General features: G+C 37.5%; 1 protein-coding gene and 1 long non-coding RNA gene across 4 annotated transcripts in view; one reads left to right on the forward strand and one right to left on the reverse strand.

Moving 5' to 3' along the window:
- SPON1 (spondin 1) overlaps window positions 1-25,253 on the forward strand; it is a 350,491-nt gene that overhangs the window by 279,872 nt on the left and 45,366 nt on the right. The window lies entirely within an intron of this gene.
- LOC121071566 overlaps window positions 16,931-25,253 on the reverse strand; it is a 299,785-nt gene continuing 291,462 nt past the window's right edge. Inside the window, exon 9 of the long non-coding RNA XR_005820694.1 lies at window positions 16,931-17,068. This is a non-coding gene — a long non-coding RNA (uncharacterized LOC121071566). The remainder of the gene's footprint in view (window positions 17,069-25,253) is intronic.

Here is a 25,253-nt window from a genome sequence, read left to right on the forward strand (position 1 = left end):
ACCTCAAGAGCATTCTTACAGTGATGATGTGTAACAAGGAATATTTTAATTTTGTTTGTGGCAATGGACTGACCCTGTGAATAGATCTTGTTTGCTTGTTGAAATACAGCCATTTGAAATGATGCTTTGCATATGCACAGATAAGCTTTCTGGAATAGATAAGCTTTCTGGAATAGCAGGAAGAAAGAATGTTTTTTATTTGTCTAAAGTAAAGATCTTAAAAGATCTGTTTCTTTGTTCCTCTTGCTACCATCACTAGCTTTATGCCACTGCGTGAAATTTCAAAGAACTAGGTGAAAGTAGTTTTACATGATGTCTTGTGCTCTCTTTTCAGTATATTCTCATGTTTACAGCAGACTTTCTCCTGTTCTTCCCTCTAGCAGCTTCATTATTATTCTGCTTTTGAATTCTTTCAAGTGATTTTCAGTAAGGTGTATGTACAGTCTTTCATCGGGTAGGAAGAGGACAGTTGGCAGATTCTTATATGTAAAAATAGCATTGTGTTTTTATGGCAGTGCTGTAAAATCATTGGTGCATTGGTACCAATCTCCAAAATTACATTGGTAATTAACTCATCCAAATGGCTGGTCTACATATATGCTCTTTGTTTTACATAGGCAGGTTTTCCTTATTAATTGTTCTAGATTTGTAACAATGAAAAATCTCTTCTTGTGAGAATAAGCAGGACTTTTCAACCATACCCACTTCATAGACCTCATCTGTAAGAGGGAGTAAAAAAATAAATCAATCAAAAAAGGCTGTTTTATGACTTAATTCCACCAAAGTATGTGTGGATGTAATTATAGGCCCTCAATAATGGCTAGAACAGAAATTTGGGATGTTATTTTTGCTGTTTTGCTTCCTATGAGACACTATGCTGGTCCATAAACAATGCACTAACTAGAGACAGGGAAGGCATGGCATAACTCCTTAACTTGCTGACTGTGACAGAGGGAGGATAAAGACCATTATCTTCCATAAAAGTGCATGCTGTGTGCAGCAACAGCGTTGGTGCTTCCCACTTCTGCTTTATAAGGCAGCTGAGTAGATGACAAACAAACACAAGCTGCCTTTTGTGGCAGCAGAGGTTGTAACAGAGCCAGTAAGGGGAGTCAGAGGGAAGAGCCCAGCTTCCCCTCCAACAGGTTGCACACACAGGAAAGGTAAAAATTGTACAAAGGAAGAGGAAAAAATTGACAGTTCTCCTCTCCAAGTTTTTAGTATAAACCGAAGGGATGCTTTTGTTAAGGAGTGGTCTGAAGGGAAGTAAAAGAGGGATGAGGGAAACTGAAAACCAGGAAATACTAATAAAGTGAGTGTGTGCAGTGGAACAAGGGGACCAAAAAATGATACACAGGTATCAAGACTGCTGTTGTGTTTAGGGCCATTACAGAGCATGGCAATGTTTGGTATGTATAATAAAAATGCCCGTATTTGCACCTTGATCAAATATGCGTAGGTAGCAAGATAGAACATAGTCCAACGTAACATCGCCGAGCAGCAGGCTGTTGTAGTCCCACTACGAATTCACAGAATTGCCTGCTCCCTTGTAAATGTTCTGTTTGCCTCCTGACAAAACTTCCCATAACCATATTGTGGTTTATTAATTTGGGGTGTGTGATTTGTTGACAAATTTATGTAAGCACTAGTAAAGACAGATGTGTTATTACCTGGTACTGCACACTGAGTGCGTGGTCTCAGTATGGTGGCTCTATAAACAGGCTTTTCTTTGGCTAGTGTTACCATCGCAACTCCCATGTCACATCATCTGGTCCTCAACTGGATTAAGCACGTAGCCCATACTGGCATTTACAGGCATTTCTAGAGGCTCTATGACATTGCATACATCATACTTGAAGATGCCAGTACAAAAGACGTTTTTTTTCTTTTCTTCTTGTGGTTTGTATCTGTAAAAATAAGCTAGAGCCATATCATCTATAAGCAGCTTTGTCTCCAGGCACTTCATGCATTGTCCCTCCTGCAGTGCTACCAAATTTTTGTAGCTGTTACAGACAAGAAAGTTATGTTTCCAGTAAAGATAATGAGAAAAATAGGAGGAAGGGCATCGAGCTAAGATTCTTTCTGCCTTTGTTCCCCCACCCATCCCATCCTAATTAAGCAAACTTCTGGAAGATTTGCTGTGCTAAAGAATCATTTGGAAACGGAGTAAAGATGTCTGGAGGTGTTTTTTAAGCTTGTAACATCCCATTTGGTATGTTTGCGCTCCAAGTAAAGCCTGAGCTGGAGCCTAGTTTTGGTCCTTAATTTGCTTCCAGCTCAAATGGTTGACATACCAGCTTAGGTCTCCAGGCACTCAGGGACCTCCTGACCTAGAGGAACTAATCTGCCCCGTAACTACAGCCAATTCATCCCGTATGAAGCTGAGAAGAAGCAGAGGAGAGCTTTATTTATTACACATTTGTAACATAGTTCTGGGAGGGCTGCACAGGAAAGAAATGCTGTGCCCATCCCAGAAATAAAGAACACTGAATTGCATTTTGTAGCAACCTGCCTCACTGCTGAGTAAACAGACTAGAGGGCGAATGACCCTTTCTTGAAGACAGGAGAAAAAAATTCTGGTTAAGAAAAAATTTCTGCTGAGTTGGCTTAACTTTTTTTTTTTCTTTTTTTTTTTCCACCCCCCTTGGATTTCCAGGTCCTATATTATGTGATATAAAATGACCTCATGCTGGGCCAGTTTCAGTGCATAGACAAAATTGCCTCAGGAAAGCATTGTATCTAGTATAATTTATATTCATTTTTAGACAATTGTGCTATAGTAAATAATTTCACTGTACCTAGTCAATGTAGTTCTCACCTGAAGAGTGCTTGTGCTAACCTAAACCTTAAAGAAGCTATTTCAGCCTTTGGAGAAAGATTCACTGCTCAAGGTTTCTGTTTTCCTTGTGTAACTCTTAATCGTATCTCTTGGTAGTGAAATCCTTCTGCATGTGCTCTGAAAGCAGCCTTTGTAAAGCCCTAAATACTTTTTTGCTTCAGTGCACGTTGTGAGAAAATTTCAGTGGAAACTTTCGATGGACTTCAGCCTGAAGTGTGATAAAAGGGAGTTCAGAAATAAAATGCCCTACTCAGGAACAAAAGCTTCTGAGAGCTGTAAATATCAGAAATACAGATAAGAAAACTTGTCTTATAAGATAGTTAAGGCATAGAAATAATTCATTCTCGTAATTCATAATAGATCAGAGTAGATATATGGCTATGGTATAGCAGTTTTCACATGCATTGGTAGTATTCAGCTTTTCGAGTTTGCTGCCCATCAGCTATGATAGGTCTTTTTTAAAAAAAAAAGGCCATAAAATAGAGTTGTATTCTGAAGTATGGGCTTGCAGAGTTCTGGACTCATTCTCATTCAGTGATTTCTGGATTTAGTGTGTGTTAACTGTAAATAAAAGGCCTTTTTATTATTTTTTTTTCTTTTTTACTTTCTCCATTTTCTGTGCCTGCAATTTACATGCAGTCTTACATGTCTTCAGCACTAATATTCTCCTGTACAAATGAGACTATCCCTGACACTGATGTAAGGTCATTTTTTCTAAATTATGGTCTCAGTTTTACTGATCTAACCCCCTTGTTAGTTTGGCTACACTCAGTATCTGACAAGAACTTTGTAAACATTCCTCTTAATACAAAACAGGTCTACAAAAGACTGCTCGCATCACTTTAAGTGAAATAACAGAAATGATGAGTGAAATGCCTTCTTAATTCTTCAATCAGAAAACTTGTCTCTGCACCACAGGGACCCAGACCCACTGAGTGAAGCTGTGTAGTGTTTACAGTGTAGTTTTTGAGAGCAGAAGCATATATAATTGAAATTATGTTTCAAGGGGACCTGTCATAGTGTTTCTAGCATATGGAATAGCCTTCACTTAGTGAACAATTTGAAACTACTGGCTATTTCATCCCATTAAGCATCCAGATGTCCTACAGGTTTATGTTCTTATTTACGAAGGAGGGAAGCAATTACAATTGTGGGATAAGGTATAGAAATGGAAATGAGGTAAATATTTGCTGCCGACATGCTGACTCTTTGCTATTTGTGGTTAGATGGCAGTGCAAATATTTGTGAGTTATGATGTAGGGAGATTTGCTTTCTAAGAAATTTTTAGGTTTGTCTATTAAACTATCATAACGATCTATTTGCACATAAAATCTTATTTCCATATAGAGTATACAAATAATGTGTTTAAAGTGCAAAAAAGCTATACAAGAACACTGCAACATGTGGCCTCTAGATAAATGACAGATCTGTTGTTAGGGTGATGGGTATCTCAGGAGACCAGGATGAAACATAAAACACCCTGGGCAGGACAAGTTCCAGCTGGAATTCAGCCAGGACAACATTGCTGCAAAATGGTGCATCACCAGATGGGAGACAATGGCTATGTGAGAAACAAGTTTTGTATTCTCAAATTCCTAAGTCATCTCCCCAGCTTTACAACTAATGCCTGTGGCAGCATCTCAGAGAAGATGTCAGTGACTGAGAAGCCGCCAGTGATACATTATTCTGTTTTGTAAAAGTGATCTTGCCATTTAAACATAAAGATGGAAAAGCTGGATTGCCTAAGAGACACATGAAGTCCCCAGCTTGGCTGGCCATCCTCTGAGAATGAATTTAGTGGGAGAAGGACAGTGGGAATCAAATGTTAGGACTGACAAGTCTTCACCTTTCACGTGCAAAAAACTCCTGCAATATAATTTAATTAATATAATGTAGTAAATGTTTTTGAATGCGTTTTAAATTTAGATCTAGAAATGTCAGTAAGTTGGATCTGAATAGGGAGCAGTTTCTGGAGTCAAAATTCTGCTGCTGTTTTTTTCAATGCTCAGTAGTGCAAAAAGCTTAGAGATTTTTGGCACGTGGAGTATAACAGAAGGTTTGATGCAAGCAAGTACTGAATACATGGAATAAATACAGCTGAAATAATCTACCAGTGGAGTAGGAGGCTCTAATTCCACATCTGCTGTTCCTATTTCACCAGAATAAGGCCTTCACAGCAGAGTTTCTACCATGTCAAATAACTTGACTAAACAAAGCAACATTTGATATTCATTCAGAGACTGTGACCAGAAAGGAATAAAACCATTTTCCAGTTTGATATGTCTACGCAGCCCAGAGTTTTACCAACAACACAATTTATGTATACATTTTTTGAAATATGAATAATCTCATCCTAAATATTTAAAGTACCAGAGAACTGCCAGATTAGAATAAGTAGTTTTTGTATTTAATAGCCTTCCTGATAGAAATTTGCATCTTAATTCAGAGTTGGATTTCTCCCCCTACAGTCTTCAGACATTGGATTTTCTTAGGACTGTATTTGTCAGATGATATAAGCAACATTCCTGGACTTTTTTGCATGCCCACAGCCCCACTATCTGCATGATTTGGAAATATTAAACCAATCGCTTCCATTTCTGAGGAAACTGCTCCATTTGTCAGGATATGTAATGTGTTGGAAGCTATCTCCATCAATCTCCTACTGCAGTACTGCTCCTCCCATTGTACTAGATGGAAACTCTGGTGCCTCCAGAGGCTTTGTGCTGGGGTATCTTGGAGGAAGCATGCCAGTGCTTTCATAGACACAGGAATCACCTCTGCCAGAAAGGTTTTTTTTGTTTGTTTGTTTGTTTGTTTGTTTGTTTTCTATGTATCAGTGTCTTGGCATGAACCCAAACGTGCCCAAACATATCTCACTGAGGCTGTACAGAAAGCAGACGGCTCCTGCCAATCTCAGGTGTGCTCCTGTGTTGGTGGCAAGGGCTTACAGTGTTTAGTACCTCCTGAGATGTCACTTTTTCAAATCTCTTGCTTGTGGGGCCAGGGGTACCAAAGCTGACAGAATGCAGGTGAAGGGGTGTGTTGCTGGTGGCCAGCAACTGCTGGGAAGTTCAGGGCTCAGCAGTAAACCCTGCCAGAGAAGAAAGTACGTCTTGGCTGCTGCTGGATCCCAGCCCTTCCCGAGATGCCCTAGGAGGCTAAAGGGAGAAGCCAGGATGCTGCTGAGACTGCGGGCAGCTTCAGCTGTGCTGGTCTCTGGGCTGAGAGCGGGACAGCTGAGAGGAGGACCCCTGGCTTCTCCTCTGGGCTTTCTGGCCACAGCTACTTAGCACACTTCTGTGATCTGAATTTCTTGGAGCACTGGGTCAGTCACAATATTATAATGAGAATAAAACACTGTTATCAAGTTAAAAAGATGATTTTTAATTCAAGAAAGAAATAATTTTCTGTTCTTTCCACTTCTCTTTGAAAAGTTATATTTCTCAAAGAAGGGAAATTTGAATTGCTGTAGACATCATGTATGTACAAGGAAGAATGTTAGTAAGAACATAATGTTTTCTACTTGGTATTATTGAGCAGATATGGTACAGAAACCTACCTAATGTTTTAGTTTTAATTGTATAAAAACAAGCATTAAACCAAAACCAAACCAACCAAACAAAAAGGCATACTTTTTAGTTACTATCAGTTAAATCTCTTCAGCTAGAAATGCCCAGTGCACTTTTGCTGCCTGGTAAATAAAGTACACAACACAATTGGCTTTTGAGAGTGATATCAACTTAGGGCATTCTAGCAAGGAAAAATACTTTTTTTTTTTTTTTTCCTCTTACCAGTGAGAGCGCAGCGGCCTTGATTTAAACTATAAATTTTCTGTGCAAAAGTGCAGGATTTTTAGAAAAACATATACAGGACTTGGTGTACCTAGAAAATAGAAAATCATGTAATAAATTGTTTTTAGGTTTCTCAGATATACCACTGGACACATTTAAGATATGTTACAAGTAGCACAGAAAGCAAGCTGGTCATTTTGCTCACTTGCTCTATAATAGAAGAGTCTTTACCATGTTTCTGCAGAAGTACTTTACTGTGGCATCAGTTATGCCAGAAATTCTGACTCGCTGGAACTCATCTATTTCATGCTCAAGTGATTCTTGGAACAGCAGGAAGATTTTCATAAATACATGATGGGACAGATGTTGCACTGATATCTGCTCAGTGGAAGCAGATTCCCAGGTTGGCTCCCCACCTCCGCCTGTTTCAGATAACTGCAGTGAAAGCGAGTGGCAGTGACGTGATGTTGCGGCTGGTACTACCACACACCAGGGATCTTTATCTCCTGCTACATTTTTTTAATACTATGAACTGAAAATGAAAACAGGGGTGCACTGTCTGCAACAGTTTAAAAGCAGTCCATATTTCTCGGTTACTACTGTGTTTCATAAAGAAATATGGCAGTGGTTCATGGCAAATCCTATTATCAGAATAATAATGTGATACAGTCTGTTTGGTTGTGCTTAAGTACCGATAAATAAACATACGCTTTGTATTCCCTCTGCTTCTCCACCCCTGCTATGAGGTTCAGCATTCAGGGCACTCCTACGGCCAGCTTTATATGTTAGAAGGCTGAACAAGTTTACGTGAAGTTAAATGTAAGTGAGTGTAAAAAAATAACAGGGTAGACTTACGGGAAGAGAAGACTGAAAATAAGAAATCTGTTAATAAAAGAAAATACTTGTGCAGAAAATGTAACAGGATTCATAACCATTTTGACTTTGTTGAACAAGTTTTTCCACGCAACTTAGAGCAAGGTCGAGCCTGACTTCTGCACAGAGAAGCAGGATGGGGAGGAACACGCTTTCCCCCTGGTATTTGAAGGCCACACGCGGCTTCAGTGGTGTTATTTTGAAGGGGTGGTCTCTCCTTTAGAGCAGCGTCCTCCCTGATCCCTAGGGCCATGTCTGAGAACCAGAGGAGATAGCGAAGTTCAGCCACAAGTGTGTGCCTACCACACCTAGATCAAGCCGCAAGGTTAAGGATCCCTCAATCTTTGGAAGCAGCAAATGATGTTTTCCTTCTGCCTATGTGGTAAACCTTGGGATTTTTGTTCTCCTTTCTTTGCTTCTGTTTGACAAGGGAAACTGATCCATAACCAAGGCATGTAAGCACGGGTGTTCATTTGGGTCTTAATCTTACTTTCTTCTCTTGACAAAAACACCCATCTCTTTTTGAGCTGCTCTTTCTGCAAACACAGCAGCTTTTCTTTCTTCCTCTCCTTTCATCCTTTTTTTCTTCCTTCTTTCTCTTTTCTCCTCTCCCTCTTTTGAAGAGAAAAAAGCAGCAAAAGTGCCTTTACAGAATTAAAAATACTTGGGGTAGTAAAATAGCATTCAAAAGGAAAGTTTGGAGCACGTAACTCCCCATTCTTAGCCCTTTAATGACTGGATGAAGAAAAGAACTCATTCTAAAACCTTGCCATGTTGTTGGCTGGGCATCTCTCTGTGAAACTTGAACACAGGTCTTCATGTCAGACAACATTGTTTTATTTGGGAGATTATAGTCACTGCAGAGACTGAGGCATTAATTGATCTTGGTCTGTTGTCACCTGTTTGCTTAGAAGTTACTTTCAAGCTTTCAAGTTACTTTCAAATGGTTACTTGTTTGGAAGTTACCCTCAAGCAAATTAATGTAGGTTGTGAAAAAAGACATACTTCCTCTGGGGAAGATTTATTATTTGCAAAATTTTCAAATAAAATTGGGTCAAATGTCAACTTCCTGGGTAATTCTCTACAGTTCATAATCAAAATTTAGATTTAGGTTATTTCCGGCTTAATCAGGAGATGTCTTAGAACTTGCATTTTTTCAGTACACAAGAAGTAAGTGGGTTACATCCTTATCCTGACAGGACAATAAATATGCACGACTCCAGCCTGAGTAGATTCTGAGACACGATCTCCTTTGTTTGTCATTTTTGTGTACTACTGCGAGTGTGATGTTTTACAGTTAAATTTCGTTGCCCTGGTTAAAGTTATTGCTGCTGTCAGTAGTCTACCTGACCCCCTGCTATTGGAAATAGCGAGACATAAAGATGTATTTGCCCAACCTTGAGTCCCAGTGTGCGAATAATATGCTTGCTTAAAATGCATATGAATATGGGCTTGTGGTAAGTTTTCAAATTATAATTTGGGCGTCTGAGAAGGTATATATTGCAACCTGCTCACAGGGTTACACTCTCTAAGAAGTAAATAAAAGGCCAAACAGGAACGTGAAATTTAGCAATTTGCATTCTGATGGCTCAGATTTGCATAGTCCAGAATTATTTCTCTAAAGACTCGTACGCAAAATGTGTCACAAGTTGAATAGTATGGCAACACTGGTGAAAAATAAAATCTTATTTTTGTTGATGTCAGTGGCAACCACAGAACGTGTCTGGTCTATTAAATAGATTTAAACTTCTTGAATCACAGAAATAATGTTTGATGAGAAAAGGACAGAATTAAGGAACGTGAGGTCATGAAGGGTTATATTTTGTTCTTTTAAAAGGCTAAATTGAAGCAATTTATAGTGTTAATTTACAAAAAAATGCAAACAATTTTATTCAGTGAAGTTAAAGGAGAATCTCCCAATGAAAATACTGAAAACATGTTTTCTGAATGTGATTAATATCTTCCTGGTGCTAGCAGAAATGACAGACAGCTCCAGGTGTTACTTAGAATGTATTTTCAGATAGACCTATTTTCCCCAGCTCACGCAGTGTTTATTGTTAATCCATCCATGTGTTTTTCTTTTGTGTAATTCTGTAAGTGTTGACGGATACATAGATATGCTGAAGACATTAGTGTGCCTATCTACATGAGGCCTTAATAAAGCAAAAATTATGTTTCTCTTCTTATGAAATTTCAAAATATTTTCCTAAAAGAAGGCAGAGGTTTTATTGCTCTTGGCTATGAATTTATGACTGTCAGAAATTTCTCTTTTTCTTTCCAAATGTACTGGAAAAAGCCAAAGCATTAAAAACCACTTTATGAGCTTTTACCAAACTTTTGTTATCAGCTGTTATCCATTTTATAAGCTTTTAGCTGGTATATTCAGCTGGTATATTCCTGAATAATGACTATAGTTATTTTGTTATGCAAGCATTAGACTAAACCTGTTGATTTTCCCCTTAAAATCACACTGTTATTAAGTAACAAAACTAGGTACTAACAAAACTGAATCTTCAGTTTTAAAACAGTAAAACAAAATAATAGACAATATTGGGGAGCCCAGGAAGAGATGACAGCAACCAAGATCTGTCTTCATTAATAATTAATGCTATATAAATGGTCCCTGAGAAAAAAAAGCAGTTGCTGAAATGGAGAATTACTAGGCTGCTGAAAAAATATATTTTCTTCATATCTTTTTGGGCTCATTTTCATGCATTAGTCTGCAGGTACATTCATTCAGTTGGTGAACATTTTACTTTAAAATTCTGAAATCGATGAACTATTTATTAAAGTTATTCTAACTGGCAGTATAATTATAAAAAGGATTATTGTCTCTTCATTTACTTTTCTTGAGTGATTAGTTTGTGATGCTATAACTCATTTATGAGAATGACTTAAATTTATAATGGTTTAATTAAAATTGGATTGGGAAGCAAATGGGAAAATTTATATTCAGTGTATACAGTTGTGTCAAACACATTTGATGGCAGTTGTCTTTTTGTTAGCTTAGGATAATTAATTGGGGTATTTATGTACTAATATTACATAATTAACTCAGCAGTGAGGTAATTAATTTAGTAACAGTTGTCCAAGAAAAAAAAAATGTATAGTAGTATAGCCAGCTGCTTTCACTTTACCTTATTCTTGGTTATATTACTTTTTCAAGTAAGTATTACTTTAAAAAAAAATAAAATAGAATTCCGAGATCAGAGACCATATTTAATTAGGAGGGCATTCTTTGCATTTTACCCATAGAAAAACTGGTACAGTGTAAATCCTGCAGAGAGAGAGTGGAGCAATTGGATGATCTACACTGTCAAAGATGCTGTTAGGTAAGCTTTCCCATCCATTAACAACAATGGTAGTTATTTCTTGGCTTTTAAATCAAAAATCCCTATTCATAAAACATGCCTTATTCAACATTATTGAATAGCTGATGTGTGTTAGATTCAGGAGTAAATGTTGGACACTGAGCAGAAATATAACTTAAAGTAAAAATGGATCAAGTTTTGCTCTCATTGATGTTTATGCAAAACCTTGAGTGACCTGCCTGGGCCTGTCTTTGTTTCCTCCTGATACACTTGCAGCCTTCAAGTATTTTAACCTCATCCACACCACCAGCTACATAAGTTTTTTTCATTATATAGTTATCCCCCTTTAATTCCTTCCTCCATAAAGTTGTACTGTCTCCCCGTGAATGCATATAAACATTTAGCAGGTCCTGTGGCATCCTGTAACACTATCTGTATGTGTCTAGTGTCCTTCATCTGACACATCACTTCCTACTGTCAGTTTTGAACCTGAATACAATGACCTTTGTTTTATGCCTCCCAATTCTTAGAAAATATGATTTCCATCTACTAAGCAGAGGTAAAGGCCTTAGTATATGACAGCTGCACTAATCTGCTCCCGTGAAACCATATGCCTATGTTTCCTGCAAGTGTTGCAGGATGGTGCTTTGGGGCTGGGGTTTTCCCAGTTTACTTGCTTCTATTTAAAGAACATCAGTGTATTTTCCTCTGTTAACAAACATGTCTAAATTCAGCAGGTCATTTTGTCCTTAACAGTTATGTTGTTTCAATGTTTACTTCCATTAGCCAAGTAAGTAGACATGATGGGATGTAAAAATGGAGTGATTTGGAAAAGAAGTGTACTGAAATGCCTGTATATGTAAAATAACAAATGATTTTGCAATCTGAAAAGTGATCCTGTGAAAAGGATACTGGCATCCCCGACTCCCAAGGATATCTGTTTTGTTTAGGGGAAGGGAGAAATATCCAGTTCAATGGCTTATTGGCTTTACAGTCAGGTCAAAAACCTGCTGATTGCCCACTTAGACCTAAGTAGCTCCTTACAGAATCCTTACCGAGGCTTTACAAGATTATTTTTTCTATGTCCTTTCTACTTCCTAACATTCAGTTCACATTCAGTTCCTGTACGTATGTGTTTCATAGTTCATTCTTGAACATTCGACTTAGCTTCGAGTATATGAATGAGCCTTTCTGTCTGTCTGTCTGTCTAAAAGTACCTCTCACCCTCACCTCCACAGTTTTAAACATTTATATAACCTCTCAGAAACTCCTTCCTCACAGATTTTTTTTTGGCAATTTATTCTGGTGAATGATACACAGCAGAGACCACCTCATTCTTTGCAGTTGTTCTAAATATCATCCTGTAAACAAACCATGTGCTAATATTTATCTTTCGTAGTTTATCATTATCAAAATACATTCTCTCCTGCTTTTAATTTGTAGCTAGCTAGTCCCAAGTAAGATGAATGTTGTAATAATTCATGCACCATCACGTATCAATGCCTAATTAAAAAATTGATGACTTAACTTCATCAATGTTTCCGTCATTCCCTGAAATGTCCTCTTAGTTTTTGTCATAACTTGACCAAGAAGTTCTTTGGTTGATTCATAACCCTACTCCTAATTTGAAGGGAGTACAAGTGAGAAAGTTACAATTCCAATTTATTTATAAAGGATGGAGATATTGTTTCAGAGTGGCAAGCATATTACCTGGATTTTCTAGCTTGAGCTGTCTTGATATTCCTCTGCATACCAGATTTGAGAAATAGTTACTATCTCAAGTATTTTCACAGTAAGGAGTAAAAGACAGGAATCAAATCATTCCTTGACCTTTTTGTAAAGAGGTTTAATACATGAAATGGCATAAGCCTCCCATTTAAAGCCTTGTTTTCCATTTCCGGATACCTTACGTTTTTTATAAACTTTTTCTTCCTCTCCTACCCCTTCTCTCTCTCTCCTTCTTTCTCTTTGTTTGTTTTGTGTCGTTGTGTGTTGAAGCCAAGAACAGTATTTGGCTACATAATGTAGTGACAAGTTCTGTGATGTCCCTTCTTCTACTTCTTGTTTGCCTGATTATGCAGGTTCATCTTCATGGCTTATCTTACTTGATTAGCCAAAATTTCCTAAGTCATTCCCAAAATTAGTTTTCTGATCCCGTTCCTTTTATTATATATTTTGTATGCTTTGTATTTATAACCTATACACTGAATCTAGCTTATCAAATGATTTGTGCAGTGCAGTTGATCTATTCTTAACTTCCTGCAACATATTGCCAGAGTTCGCATCATAGGATTTTTATTTTTACTTTTTTAGCACGGGTCCCTATATTTTTTTGCCAAATCACTGCTAGTGGTATATGTCTGTGTTGAGGACACATGTTGTGGCACTCTAAATGTTGCTCCATAGTTGATGATTTCCTGTTATGTTTTGAAATCTCTGGGGAAAGGAGGAGATTGGCAGAAGAGAGCATGCTATCTGAGTAGGCTTTCTTCTATGTTCTTTCGTGGCAGTGTATTTGAGAATACATAATTTTTGTTTATTAATTTTAATGTTAGAGTGATCAAAGACATTACCTATTATTTACGATTTTCTAAGGTACTTAGCATTACCATATGAAGTGTCTCGTATAAGTTTTTTTATGAATTCCCTTATTATCTTGAAATTGGGAAAATACCAATATCCAGAGGTTATTGTATGTCATCCCCAATAAGTGGTAGCACCAGGCATGGGTGACATCTCAAAGCTTTTTTATTTTCCCATACATGTTTGAGAAGTTTCTTCACTGGTGAGGTCATGGAGTATTTGTGAAGAATACTATTCCTTAGAAATAAATTATCCAGTATCAGAAAAGCTAGAAAATACGAATGATCTAAAATTATTTTAGATATCTACCTACAAAATAATGGATGTATTCATGTGTAACCTTTAAATAATGCTTTCTGTCCATTTCCTCACCTCCAACGCGTATCTAATCATGCCAGAGAGGCTTTGTTCTGCATCTCTTTCACAAAAGAGAACCTGAGCAGTCTCCTTCCTGACCCTGCTTGACAGCCACAGGACAAATGTGCAGAGTAGCATAATTGTTGTGCTTTTTTTCAATCATTTGGTGGTTGGAGTGGGTTGGTGGTGGGTAGAGCAGGGATTGTGTTTTTAAATAGCAGTGGTTGGCACTTCCTTTAAATGCTTCCAGTAGCACTAGTATATGAACACAGTGACTAACAGTACCTGACAATTTCAGTTTTACTGCAGTTACTGCTCTGACAGGCCTTGACTTTATGCCAATTCAGTTGGAAAGAGGCTTTATATCCCTTTTGCCCCACTGGCTTTCTAGATTCTGTATTTTTTTTTTTTTTTTCAAAGCACATGTTTAATTCCCTCACAACTCTGATTTCTCTGGAGTAATGACCACAGTCACCCTTTTCCCCCTCTGCCCCATGGCCACCTGTGCTGTATGCTAAGTCATTAAGGCATATAGACACATTCTGATAAAACAGGAGAGAGATAATTACAACACTTGATTACTCTTTTACCTCATGATTTTTTAAATAAATATATTGGCTTGAACGGGAGCTGCAACTGCTGGGTACTTCTAAACATAAAGTGTAGGGTCAGCCTGTCCATTAATAGCCTCCACCCCAACCATGACACACTGGTCTGTCCCAGGAATGTAGTATTTCTGTAGCTTTTCAGTCTCTTCAGACTGAAACCAGCAGGCTCAGTGAAAAGCTGGCGATGTTGGATGTTGAGCGTTACTGATTTACACATTTACCAATACCTGATGTGGCATCAATATAAAACGCAAAATTGTGTGAACTTGCATTTGTTGAAAGAAATAAACATTACCAAGAAAACAAAGGGAATGTCAAGGACCAAGGTCAAGGTTCTGCATAGATCATGTTAACTTCTTGTTTTTGAGTTTCGACCTATTACTATAAATATTCATAATTGTTTTATGAATTATTATTGTTACTGTATTAGAGGTTAAATAAACTCATTGAAGTTAGTCATGTCCTCAGAGCTCAGGAGTTCCAACTCATTGTAAGCCAAACAGGAAACTATAAAAATTGTAAATATTCACAAGTTGGGCTAAAATAAGCTGTTAATTTCAACTCATTTTTAAATAGTAAAATGTGCATAACACAAAACCTCGTTGTCTTTTCTGTTCTACTTCCTGGGGCTGCCAGTATGACCTTGGGATTGGAGAATGAATTATTCCTTCACTCTGATTGGTGCTCACAGGTCCAGGGTGATGGTGTACTGGGTATTAGAAAAATGATGCCACTGTTTCATGTTCTCTGACTTGATAGCTTAGAAAAACTCTGTGCTTGCCACTGTCAGTCTATAATGGACATGGAGTTCACTACCAAAAGAAAAGTTTATCAGAAGAAAGATCTTTTTTATCTCCTTATTTGTGTCTCATTGACACCTACTGACAGAACATTTGCGAGAAATTTATTTTCTCTGCAGGTAAATTGATAGCACAGTTGTTTTTTTGTTGTTGTTGTTGTTCACTTGCATCAATACTTCATTGTTAAGGAGTAGGTAAAGACTGAACATAAAAGAGTAGTACAAAACAAAGGAGCCAACACACACACAGAAAAATTAAATAACTTCTGAGCTTTCATAGCTTCTTCTAAGTCAACAGAATTATTTATGTCAGAGGTATATTTGTCAACACGAATCTTTTCTAGAGGATGTTTTTAAACTGCAGACAGAATCTACAACAGCTAATCTTAGCAGGAGTGGTTGACTGCAAAAACTTTCATTTTCCTTTGCCAACTCAGTGTCTTAAGTAGAATTCTCAGGTATTCTGTAGGGAAAGAATGGAGTTACCTTATCTAAGGCAACATTGCAAAGCCCTTTCAGGAAATGGGTGCATTTTGGAAAAAAAGGATCCATTTTGGAGTAAAAATGTTCGTTAACAATTGGTACTGTATAATCATTATGTTGAGCAATAACTTAAAAACTCCCATCTGGCACAAGGAATAATGAATACAAATGATATGTTCATATTTAGGACATTTATTGGTGTCACTCTAGTGAAATAGCTGGATGTGGCTTCGCATTTGCTGACTTTTTTTGAATTATGTACTTTCTAGCAGCAGTGATAAAAGAACATGAAAGCAAACTAATAGGAATCTTAACAGGTTATTTAACGTTTCTCAGAAGAAATCCACTAGGTGTGATGACATATTTGAGGTGGTATACTCAATCCAAATGGCTAGATTCTATTTTAGGATTTCCTGTCACTGGGGGGCAACTAGAACATGTCTCTACTTAGCACCTCAGTATTGTCAGTGTATTTTCATAGGGCATTCTCTGAAGGATGGATACAGTACTTTCATTTTTTTATGGGCCCAAGTCAAATATAGATAATGTTCCATTATCTGGAGATTTGCAGATTTTCATAGTCTGAGCTAGGCTTTAAGCAGATGTCTTGACTGTCTCCACTCTCTGTTAACAGCTGTTTACATACAAAAACTGCATCTTGATACGTAAAAACTGACTATGAATTTCATATATATATATATATACATTTATTTTTTTCCCTGATACTGCAGTTTTGCTCCAGTTTGGTCATACATTTTCATGTTACTCTGTATCGGTACCCAATTTACCTTATAGCTCTTGATATGGAAAGATAAGGCTTTTCTGAGCTGTATACATTTTACAGTTCAAGCACGGTTTTATGTGGAGCAATAAGAGAAATTTTACTGAAGTAAAATGAAAAATAACCAAACATTTTATTGACCTTTTCTCAAGTCAGTTCAGTTCTAGTTTCATTTTGATGATTTTTCTGTCTCATTAGAGGTGTGATTTATTAAGCATAATTAATATTCTGCTTATAATTTTTATACAAGCACTTAATATATATTCAATTGAAATAAAAACTTTTAAGTGACTACTATAAAATAACATTACAGCTCAAAAACTCTGATTATAAAACAAAGTCTGTATCTTTTGTTGGTAAACATAGATGAATTGAAACAGCATTAACACACTTGTCCTGGAGTACACACAGTTCATATTGCATTCATAGAGCCACAAGGGGACAAATTGCTATAAAATTTACTTTAGTTGGCTAGAAATATTTGATCTCTTAGTTTTCTCCATGCAAATAAAAACAGGTAAGAGCCAACTGACATTAGTCATTCTTGGATCTTCTGGAATTAATTCCACTAAGAACCATTGTGGGTTTGAAGTTTTCCATGTTAAACATTCATATGTTCTCCTGTGCAAACCTGTACCTGTAACTGGAAGAACAGTGAATTCTGGTTAAGGATAAATAACAAGAGAGTTACACTTGACTTATTTTTCCAGCCAGTTGTTTTATTTGGGGAGTTTGAAGAGACAGGGGGGCAAAGTTCATTCACAAATCTTCAATATACTGAAGATATTCTCAACACATAATGCAAGTTAAAATAGACTGTTTTGTGCAAGTTCCTTGATGCATCATTACTGAGACTAAGTGAAGATCTCTTTGTACTGTCAAGAAGTATAAAGAAATCTTATTATAACCATACTGTAAGTAATAATAGTCAGGCTACTTGTGGTTTGCATTCGTTCCACATATCCATGTGTGATGGGAAAAAATAATTCAGAAATAGCAGAGTTAAGAAGCATCAGAAGTACTATTTTCAATCATACATGAGGCAAAATATTACCTTCAATAGAGTAGCAATAGATTTTTTTGAATGAAATGTTTTACGTACCAAGTGGAATCCTAAAGAAGTGCAAAAGGCTAACAGAAACATATTCTAGTTAATGTTTGACAATAACTGTAAATGAAATATTTAATTATGAACATAAGATAACTGTCTATAACCTCTTTTCAGCCGGGTTGATAGCACTTTTTCCATCTTTGACAAGAAAATTAATCGTGTTGCTGAAGTGTGGATTTAAAGCCTTTGAGTGTCCTCTGGTTTACATCAGCACAAGTTTACTGACAAGTAGAAAGACAGCTATTCAACTTCTGAATACAATTACGATGAGATTTGGTGGACTTTTGAGAAATATTTTTCATTCTTTCTTCCTGTGTCAGTATACAGAAACAAGTCATCTACAGGATATGAAGGACAAGCACAGAGAGGGTCATGGGAGAATTACAGAATTGTCGAGGCTGGAAGGGTCTTCTGGAGATCAGCTAGTCCAGTCTCCTGCTCAAAGCAGGGGCAACCAAAGTGGGCTGCTCAGGAATGTATTTATTCAGTCAGCTTTTGAGAGCCTCCAAAGAGAGAGAGACTACAACTGTGCAAGCTGTGCTAGTGATTGACCATTCGCACAGGGGAAAAAAGAAGAAAAAAAAAAGTTTAAATGGAATTCCCTGTATTTCTGGTATACCATTATATGAGATAAAAGTGAGCCTTGATCCATCTGCTCCTTGAAAATATAAAATACTGTGCTCATTTTGTTGTTGTTATAGGTAGAACATACTCCATATGTCAATACACAATCCAAAAAAAAAAAAAAGGTCAAAATCCCTAAAACCCAACTACGATATCTATTCAGTGTTTCTGAGGTGAATTAATGAAAATTTTTGTTACTGAAAGACTTGAGAGATAAGGAATAAGTGCAGGCAAAAACTGTCAAACTTGTTCACTTCTTGAAGTTGCTTAAAAAGCTCTGGCAACACTAGAATGGAAACAGCCATGTGGGGGTTTATGTAACAGTTGCCACATATTAACAAATAACATGGTGCCATCTACAGAACAGAAAAAAGGAAAATTCTCTCACATTGGTCAGCTTTTTTGCAAGGACTACCTAAAGTTTTGCTGTCACTTCTATTTATACATTTTTCAAAAGTATTTTCTGTAAGTGTATTTCACCCCTGTGTAGGTACCTGTGAATGCACAGCATCTTCTTTTGGTGCTGTTGTTGTTGAAAAGGAACCTTACTTCATCATGGTGTATCATTAATTCTGTAACAAACATTAAGGGACTATGATATAACAATCTATTATAACATAGCATAACAGTATAATAGATACTGTAACAATCATGATGGGCATTTTATTATGGGGAAGTGGCTAATGCATTTAAAACTAGCAATAACTGAATTTTGGTGTCACTGGCAGAAAAATTGCCAAGAAATGAAGCTGTTACTAAAATAATCATAAAAAACAAGAACAATCTCTTATAGGTAGAATAACAGTTAAATCAACCTCAGGTCCTTCCTACTCTGCTGGAGGCAGTGGGTATTTTAGGGATTGTTCTGAATGTGCACAGAAAGCACATTCAAGACAATAATGGAAATAAATGTGGGTAAGGGGGCTTTGAGGGGTATTTGCTCTGTGGCACTCTCAGATCTGCCAGGGCTCAGGCTGGTGGCCCAAATGCCCCTCCACTGAGTTATAGTCAGATTATTTATGCAATGTCACAGTAGCTACCAATGAATCCAGCATATTCTAATTCAGTATATGGTTGCTGGTTTATTTTTTTCCACTCTATTGCTTTTGTTATGTTTGGTTTTCTTTTTTCTTTTTTTTTTGGGGGGGGTGGTGTGGGGTGGGGGGTATTTTGTTTATACGTGTGGCTCATCACTGATGTATTTTAATGTTTGCTGTATCATCTGGGAAAAATGGAATATTAAAAACAATGTAAATCTGTTTGTAAATATGCTACTGAGTATAGCTTTTTGCCAAGGGAAAAGCATCCAAGATATTTTAATTGACAGTCTGGTTCAAGCACGTGCATCTCATTTGTGAATATCTCCAAATATGAACAGCATTCACATCTACCCATTTACATTCACATCTTCACTGAATCTGTTTGCAACATTATATATTAGTATATGCACAGATGATAGATAGAGTAAGTTTAGCAGTGAAAGCATGCTCATAAGCAAAGTATACAGCAATAATCAATGTTAATTTTCATCACCACTGTACAATCTAGTAAGTCACAGCGCAAAGCAGCGAGGAGGCAAAAATGAATGGAGTTACGTTACTTAGTGTATGACCAGGTGTGAAAGACGGAATTTGAAGTAACCAGGGGATTTACAAAAGGTCAAAGTAAGGCAATATCAAATAGGAGAGTTCAATTTTTTGCTCAGGCTGATAGAGATGTAAGCTGAGGTTTTTCCTCCTTCTTCAGAGAGCAGAATGATTTTGTGTCAAATAAGGGAATTAAATATTTGAAGACTCAATAAAACACATCTATAAGCATTCTCACATTGTTAGACTCTATGAACACGACTCATTTTCTGTTCAGCATCCAACCTCCCCTGTCACAGCTTTCTGCCATTCCCATGCATCCTGTCGTTGGTTACCAGGGGAAAAGACCAGCACCTCCTTTTCCATTTCTCCTCCTCAGGAAGTTGCAGAGAGCAATGAGGTCGCCTCTCGGCCTCGTCTTCTCTAGACTGGACAACACGAGTGTCCTCAGCCTCTCCTCATGGGACATGCCTTTCTGCCCTTTTGCCAGCTTTGTTGCCCTCCTCTGGACACTTCTAAGAACCTTAACATCCTTTTTATGTTGTGGAGCCCAGAACTGTACATAATATTCAAGGTCCCTGCCCAAAGAAAGGATTGGACTAGACAATCTTTAAAGGTCGCTTCAGACCCAAACTGTTGAATGATTCTGTGATTCATTCCGTGACCTTGCAACAACCCTTCTGGCAAAACTCCTGTTCTTGTCCTTTCTTCTACTAGCGTCTCTCCACATGGAGGGATTTAGATGTGCAAGGAGACAGAATTGGCACTTACTTTCCAGCCATACATGGTGTAGATAATAATCCTGGCACCCGCATCTCTTTTGCATCCTGTTTAAATTGCACCATTGCCTGTGTTTTTGTCCATTTAAAATCCGAGTATCTAGTGGCTTAATAATGGCTGTTACTCCTTAAAATGTACTTAGAAATCCAGTTTAGGATGCTAATTTGCTTAAGGATGCCACAGAACTACTTTGTCTTCTTGATAAAAGCTCTTTCTGCATTTTCATCTCCTAATCAACAGTAATAGGCTATGGAAATATAAATATACAGTAGTGTTTTTAAGAGGGACATTCCTAAGTACTCACACGTATTTTTGTAAAAAGCGTGAAGCTTTTAAGATGCTCTTCTAGCATCTCAAGTATTTCAATCCATCCAGTCAAACAAGTCAGACTCCCTCTGACATCTATGGGTGACCGAACTCAGAGTGGCCTAATAAGATACCCACATGAGCTCTTCATAGCTTTTCAGCAGCACATTATTTGCTTTTCCAGTAAACTGGAATACTACTACTTTTTTTTTTTTTTTTTCATCTTCTTCTTGGCTGTTTTGTGTTGGGGTTTTCGTTTGTAAATTTGTAAAAGTGGGGCAGTACTGGCTGTCTTCATTGCTCAGAAAACTGGCCAGGGTAATGGCAGATCCTTAAATTCAGGCACGGCTCCCAGCCCAGCAAGAAGCCTACGAATCCCCAGCCGGATTGTCTGGCCAGCTGCCGCAGCCAACAAGCAGCACACACGGCAGGCAGCCTGGAAACCCAGAGCTGCAGCAGGGAGGATCAGCCTCATCGCAACTCCACAGCAGGGAGCCAGAAAAACCTAAAAGTCATGGCTTGAGCAAAAAGCGGAGCCCCCTTTAGGAATGTATTCAGGATACTCCTGGATTTGTGAGACCTTTAAGTATCCAGTCATGAGCAAATTAAATGAGGTCCCAGGCTCCTGAGCAGCTTGCTAGATGGGAAACCAAGCAGCAGAAAGCTGCTGAAGCTTTGAGGAAATACATTAAACAAACATGTATTTCTCTAGTCTCTTTCTACCTCAGCAAATCATTATTTTCATCAATTGTTTCAGTGAAAAATTGTCATCTAGCTGTACTGATAATGGCCCTTGATTTATATAGTGTCTTACATATTTCAGAACAGGCTTCCTGCTCTGCAACAAATAGCGTGTAAGAAGATATAACAGCTGCCCTTAACAAAAAGATAACATATAATATATAGCGTTAACATTGTGCTTTAATACATTGCCTTAATCGAAACGCCATCTCTTCCTTCCCCTCCTCTGTTTTTCTCCTTGTTTCTCTCCATGACTGTTGTCCTGGGATAAGAACTTGTTGCTTCCTGTGGCTTTAGATGAAATGGCAAAATCTTGTGTTTATTGTGCAAATGTCTCATCCTTTCTGCCAGTCATAGTTTCTGGTATTCAGCAGCACAATAGCTGTTTTGATGGATTAGATGGACTGAAGATCCTTCTAGCCACATATCGTACCGCTGACTGGTAATAGAAAGGAATGAGTGTGGGGACAACACAAGAGGAGATAGCGGCTTTGGGCACACTGTGGTCGGCATGCAGTGACCTTAGATGACTCTGAAAGAACAGGAGGAGTTTAACCAGATCGAGAAGGACTTAAGTATCTACAAAGATGACTTCTGTGAAATGAAACTTGCTCGTGTGTGTCTACTCCATGGTTCAGTGGTTGCAGTATAGTGCAGAGAGACCCAAACTAGCTTTTAACTAGCCTGGTTACAGCAACAAAGAGATCTGCACAAACAAATTTATCCCACAGAGAGAAACCATCACCTGTCTCTTCCTGTAAATCCTTTGGGCAATGAAGAAGGACAAGGGAAGGGAATTGGGAACGATCTCTGTTACCATACCTACAAAGCTATTAATTCCTGGATGGTTTCACTTACAGCAACCTTCATTCATTTCTGCCATACCAAGTATTATTGATTTCTGGTGCTGCAGCAGTGCCTTAAAGACCTGATCAGTGCCTCTAGGCATAGATGTGTTATATTTTATAGGCGTGTAAGACAGAGATATTCCATGCCCTAGGCAGCTATCAATTCAAGGCAACAGGATGTTAAAAAATATGTGGGAAGGAAAGGGGAGTAGCAAGACAGTAAAAACTGCATGTGAACCAAGAAAAAAAGTAATACTGAACCAGGAAGATGAAGTTGCATGACTGTTTCTCCCATACCCCATACCGTTTGTGTGAGAATTCATTAATGCTAATTACTAAATCACTATAGGTTAAAACAGTGGTTTTAGAGCTTATGGTGTGAAAGTATTCATTAAAAAAGACTTGCTTGTTCTTGGAACAGGCATACAAGAGGGCACTGCAGACATACCAAATACCATCTTGTTAGTGAATCAACATTGGTGTGCTTTCATCATGTTTTGTGATGTTAATTAGCTGAGACAAGGTAGCAGGCATAACATTTTTAATGTCTTTGAAAGTATCTAAAACAAAAAGCAAGAAGTCACATTTTATTCTGCATCATAGCACATATTCAAAGCTGAAAGGGCTGCTGATACCACTGCTTGCAGTGAGGCTCCACAGATCAAGGTACTGAGATTTAGAAGGGTTAATTTCAGCTGTCAGTTTTGATAACCACTACAGGTCACTTCTTATACAAGCCTTCCAGGTCAAATCCACTTCCCCTGGAATTCTGTGTTTCAGTTTTCTTTGATCAGCAATAGAGAGAAATCTGCGCTCTAAACTTCTGTTCTCACTCTGTCGTGGAGCACTGGAATACTGATTTTAATCTTTTCTTGTAATCTTCTCTCAGCTCAGTCAGTAATACTGGCCTTCACTGGGAGCGCTGGGAAAGTGCCTGAGCCTGGCATCATGATGACGCAGCCCCAGATAGGTCAGGACTACCAGTGAGCTGGATCACTGGTGCCACTTTCCCCCTGAAGCAGACATTCCCCAGTCCCGGACCTTCATCCCAGAAAAACGTTAACAAAGGAGATAAGATTCTATTTTTAAGTATCAGTTATCAGCCTTGTGCCTAGTTCAAATATGTCTTCTGTCTTCTATTTCATGCACAGATTATCTGTGGATTTAGGATATGTTGGATACTATATTAGGTCTTGCAGATTTTAAGTGTATATACACAAACTTCATCTTTATAGTTTATAGTAGCAAATTACTTTGATGCTCACTGAATTAATATATTAATTGAATTATTATTTTTATTCCTTTTATATATATATTTTTAATCAGAACACTGAATATAATTTACTCTTTTTCATTTTAAAGAACTTGTTCAAGGTTTATTTAAGGGGGTATTTTTGATTACTTTGCAATAAATCTTTGTTTTCCTTGTTCCCAGGGCAAAAGGAGCAATCACTTATTGAAGTTTCAGTTTCTAACAAAAGCTTATTAAGTTAAATAAGAGTGGCAAATACTTTAATGAACACATATATTCTACACTTATGTGAGGTACAGTAGAAAAGAGACTAGTAATTTTCCATTCATTATTGTGTAAAATAGCACCATTTGTCTCTAATCAGAGGGTTTTAGAATCCAGTTTCTACAAACAAGATAAGAAAAGCACTGATTTACATTATAAGTGTTATGCTACAGAATTACGTATTTAAGCTATATTGTATTATTGGCTGAACGCCTATAAGAAATTACAGCACTTCAATAGCGGGATGAAATATTATATTGAAAGGCTGCTTTTATATTTCATATAAAAAAGCAGAATTATAACTAATGCTAACTTTTAAATACTATTAATGGCTAGCACTATATTATGTCAATAAATAGTGATTTGGTGCTTGTAAATTAATTTCTCAAGCTGTTCGTCAGATTACTCTTTTTTTAAGGCAATATGTTAAAAGTGCTATATTTTACATTAGTTTGCACAAGATTAACTGTAATTCAAGAATCATTTCTCCATTCATCAGAGAACATGAACTTTATGACAAGAACTTTGCCTGTGGATATGTGTATATAATGAATAAGTGAATAATTCTTAGCAGTTAATGACTCTTTGTTGTGCTGGGATCCTCACTTACAAAACAGCCCCAAAATGTCAAGCATTTGATATATAAGCTCTTACTAAATTTTAGTTCTCTCAAATCCTACGTACATCGATGAGAATAAGTCCTTTACTGCCATCAGATAAAGTAAGGATCACCCTCCAGGCAGATTTTGAAGAAGAAATGCATGGATAAGAAGACAGGAAAAAGCGTTAATCAGATTCACGTTGATCAGTGGAGAGTGTTGAGAAGAGATTTTTCTGTAGACACCCAGACACCAGCTGCCTGCTGGTATAGATGGAAATCAGTATAATGAACACGGTAGGGGAATTTTGTTTAATAATAAGTCCTTAAATTATAATGTATTCCAGAAGAAATTATGCTTCAAAAATTCATAAGCAAATGATTATTTTTGCTTGAGCTATTTTAAGAAAGCTAGCTCCTGCTCCTAAAATGGAAAATCCCATCTTCCGGCAACACAAGCTAGTAACAGTCTTGGACTTTCTTCAATAACACCTCAATAACAACAACAGCCTGTGGTGATTTAAGACCTAGATTTTCCAGGACCAATTTCCTTGTAAAGTATTTCAATTTCATAGCCTGGAACAAAAGCCCAAATTTTTGGAAAAACACACAAAAATCTAGGGGTTCTACAAACAAGATAGGGCCCTTGCTTCTCAAGAGACTCCCCCCCACCCCCACCCCTTCATTCAAGGGGCCTTATGTTAAAATACAAACAAAC

Source organism: Cygnus olor, chromosome 5 (assembly GCF_009769625.2).
Source record: "Cygnus olor isolate bCygOlo1 chromosome 5, bCygOlo1.pri.v2, whole genome shotgun sequence".
In the NCBI taxonomy this organism is placed as follows: Eukaryota; Metazoa; Chordata; class Aves; order Anseriformes; family Anatidae; genus Cygnus; species Cygnus olor.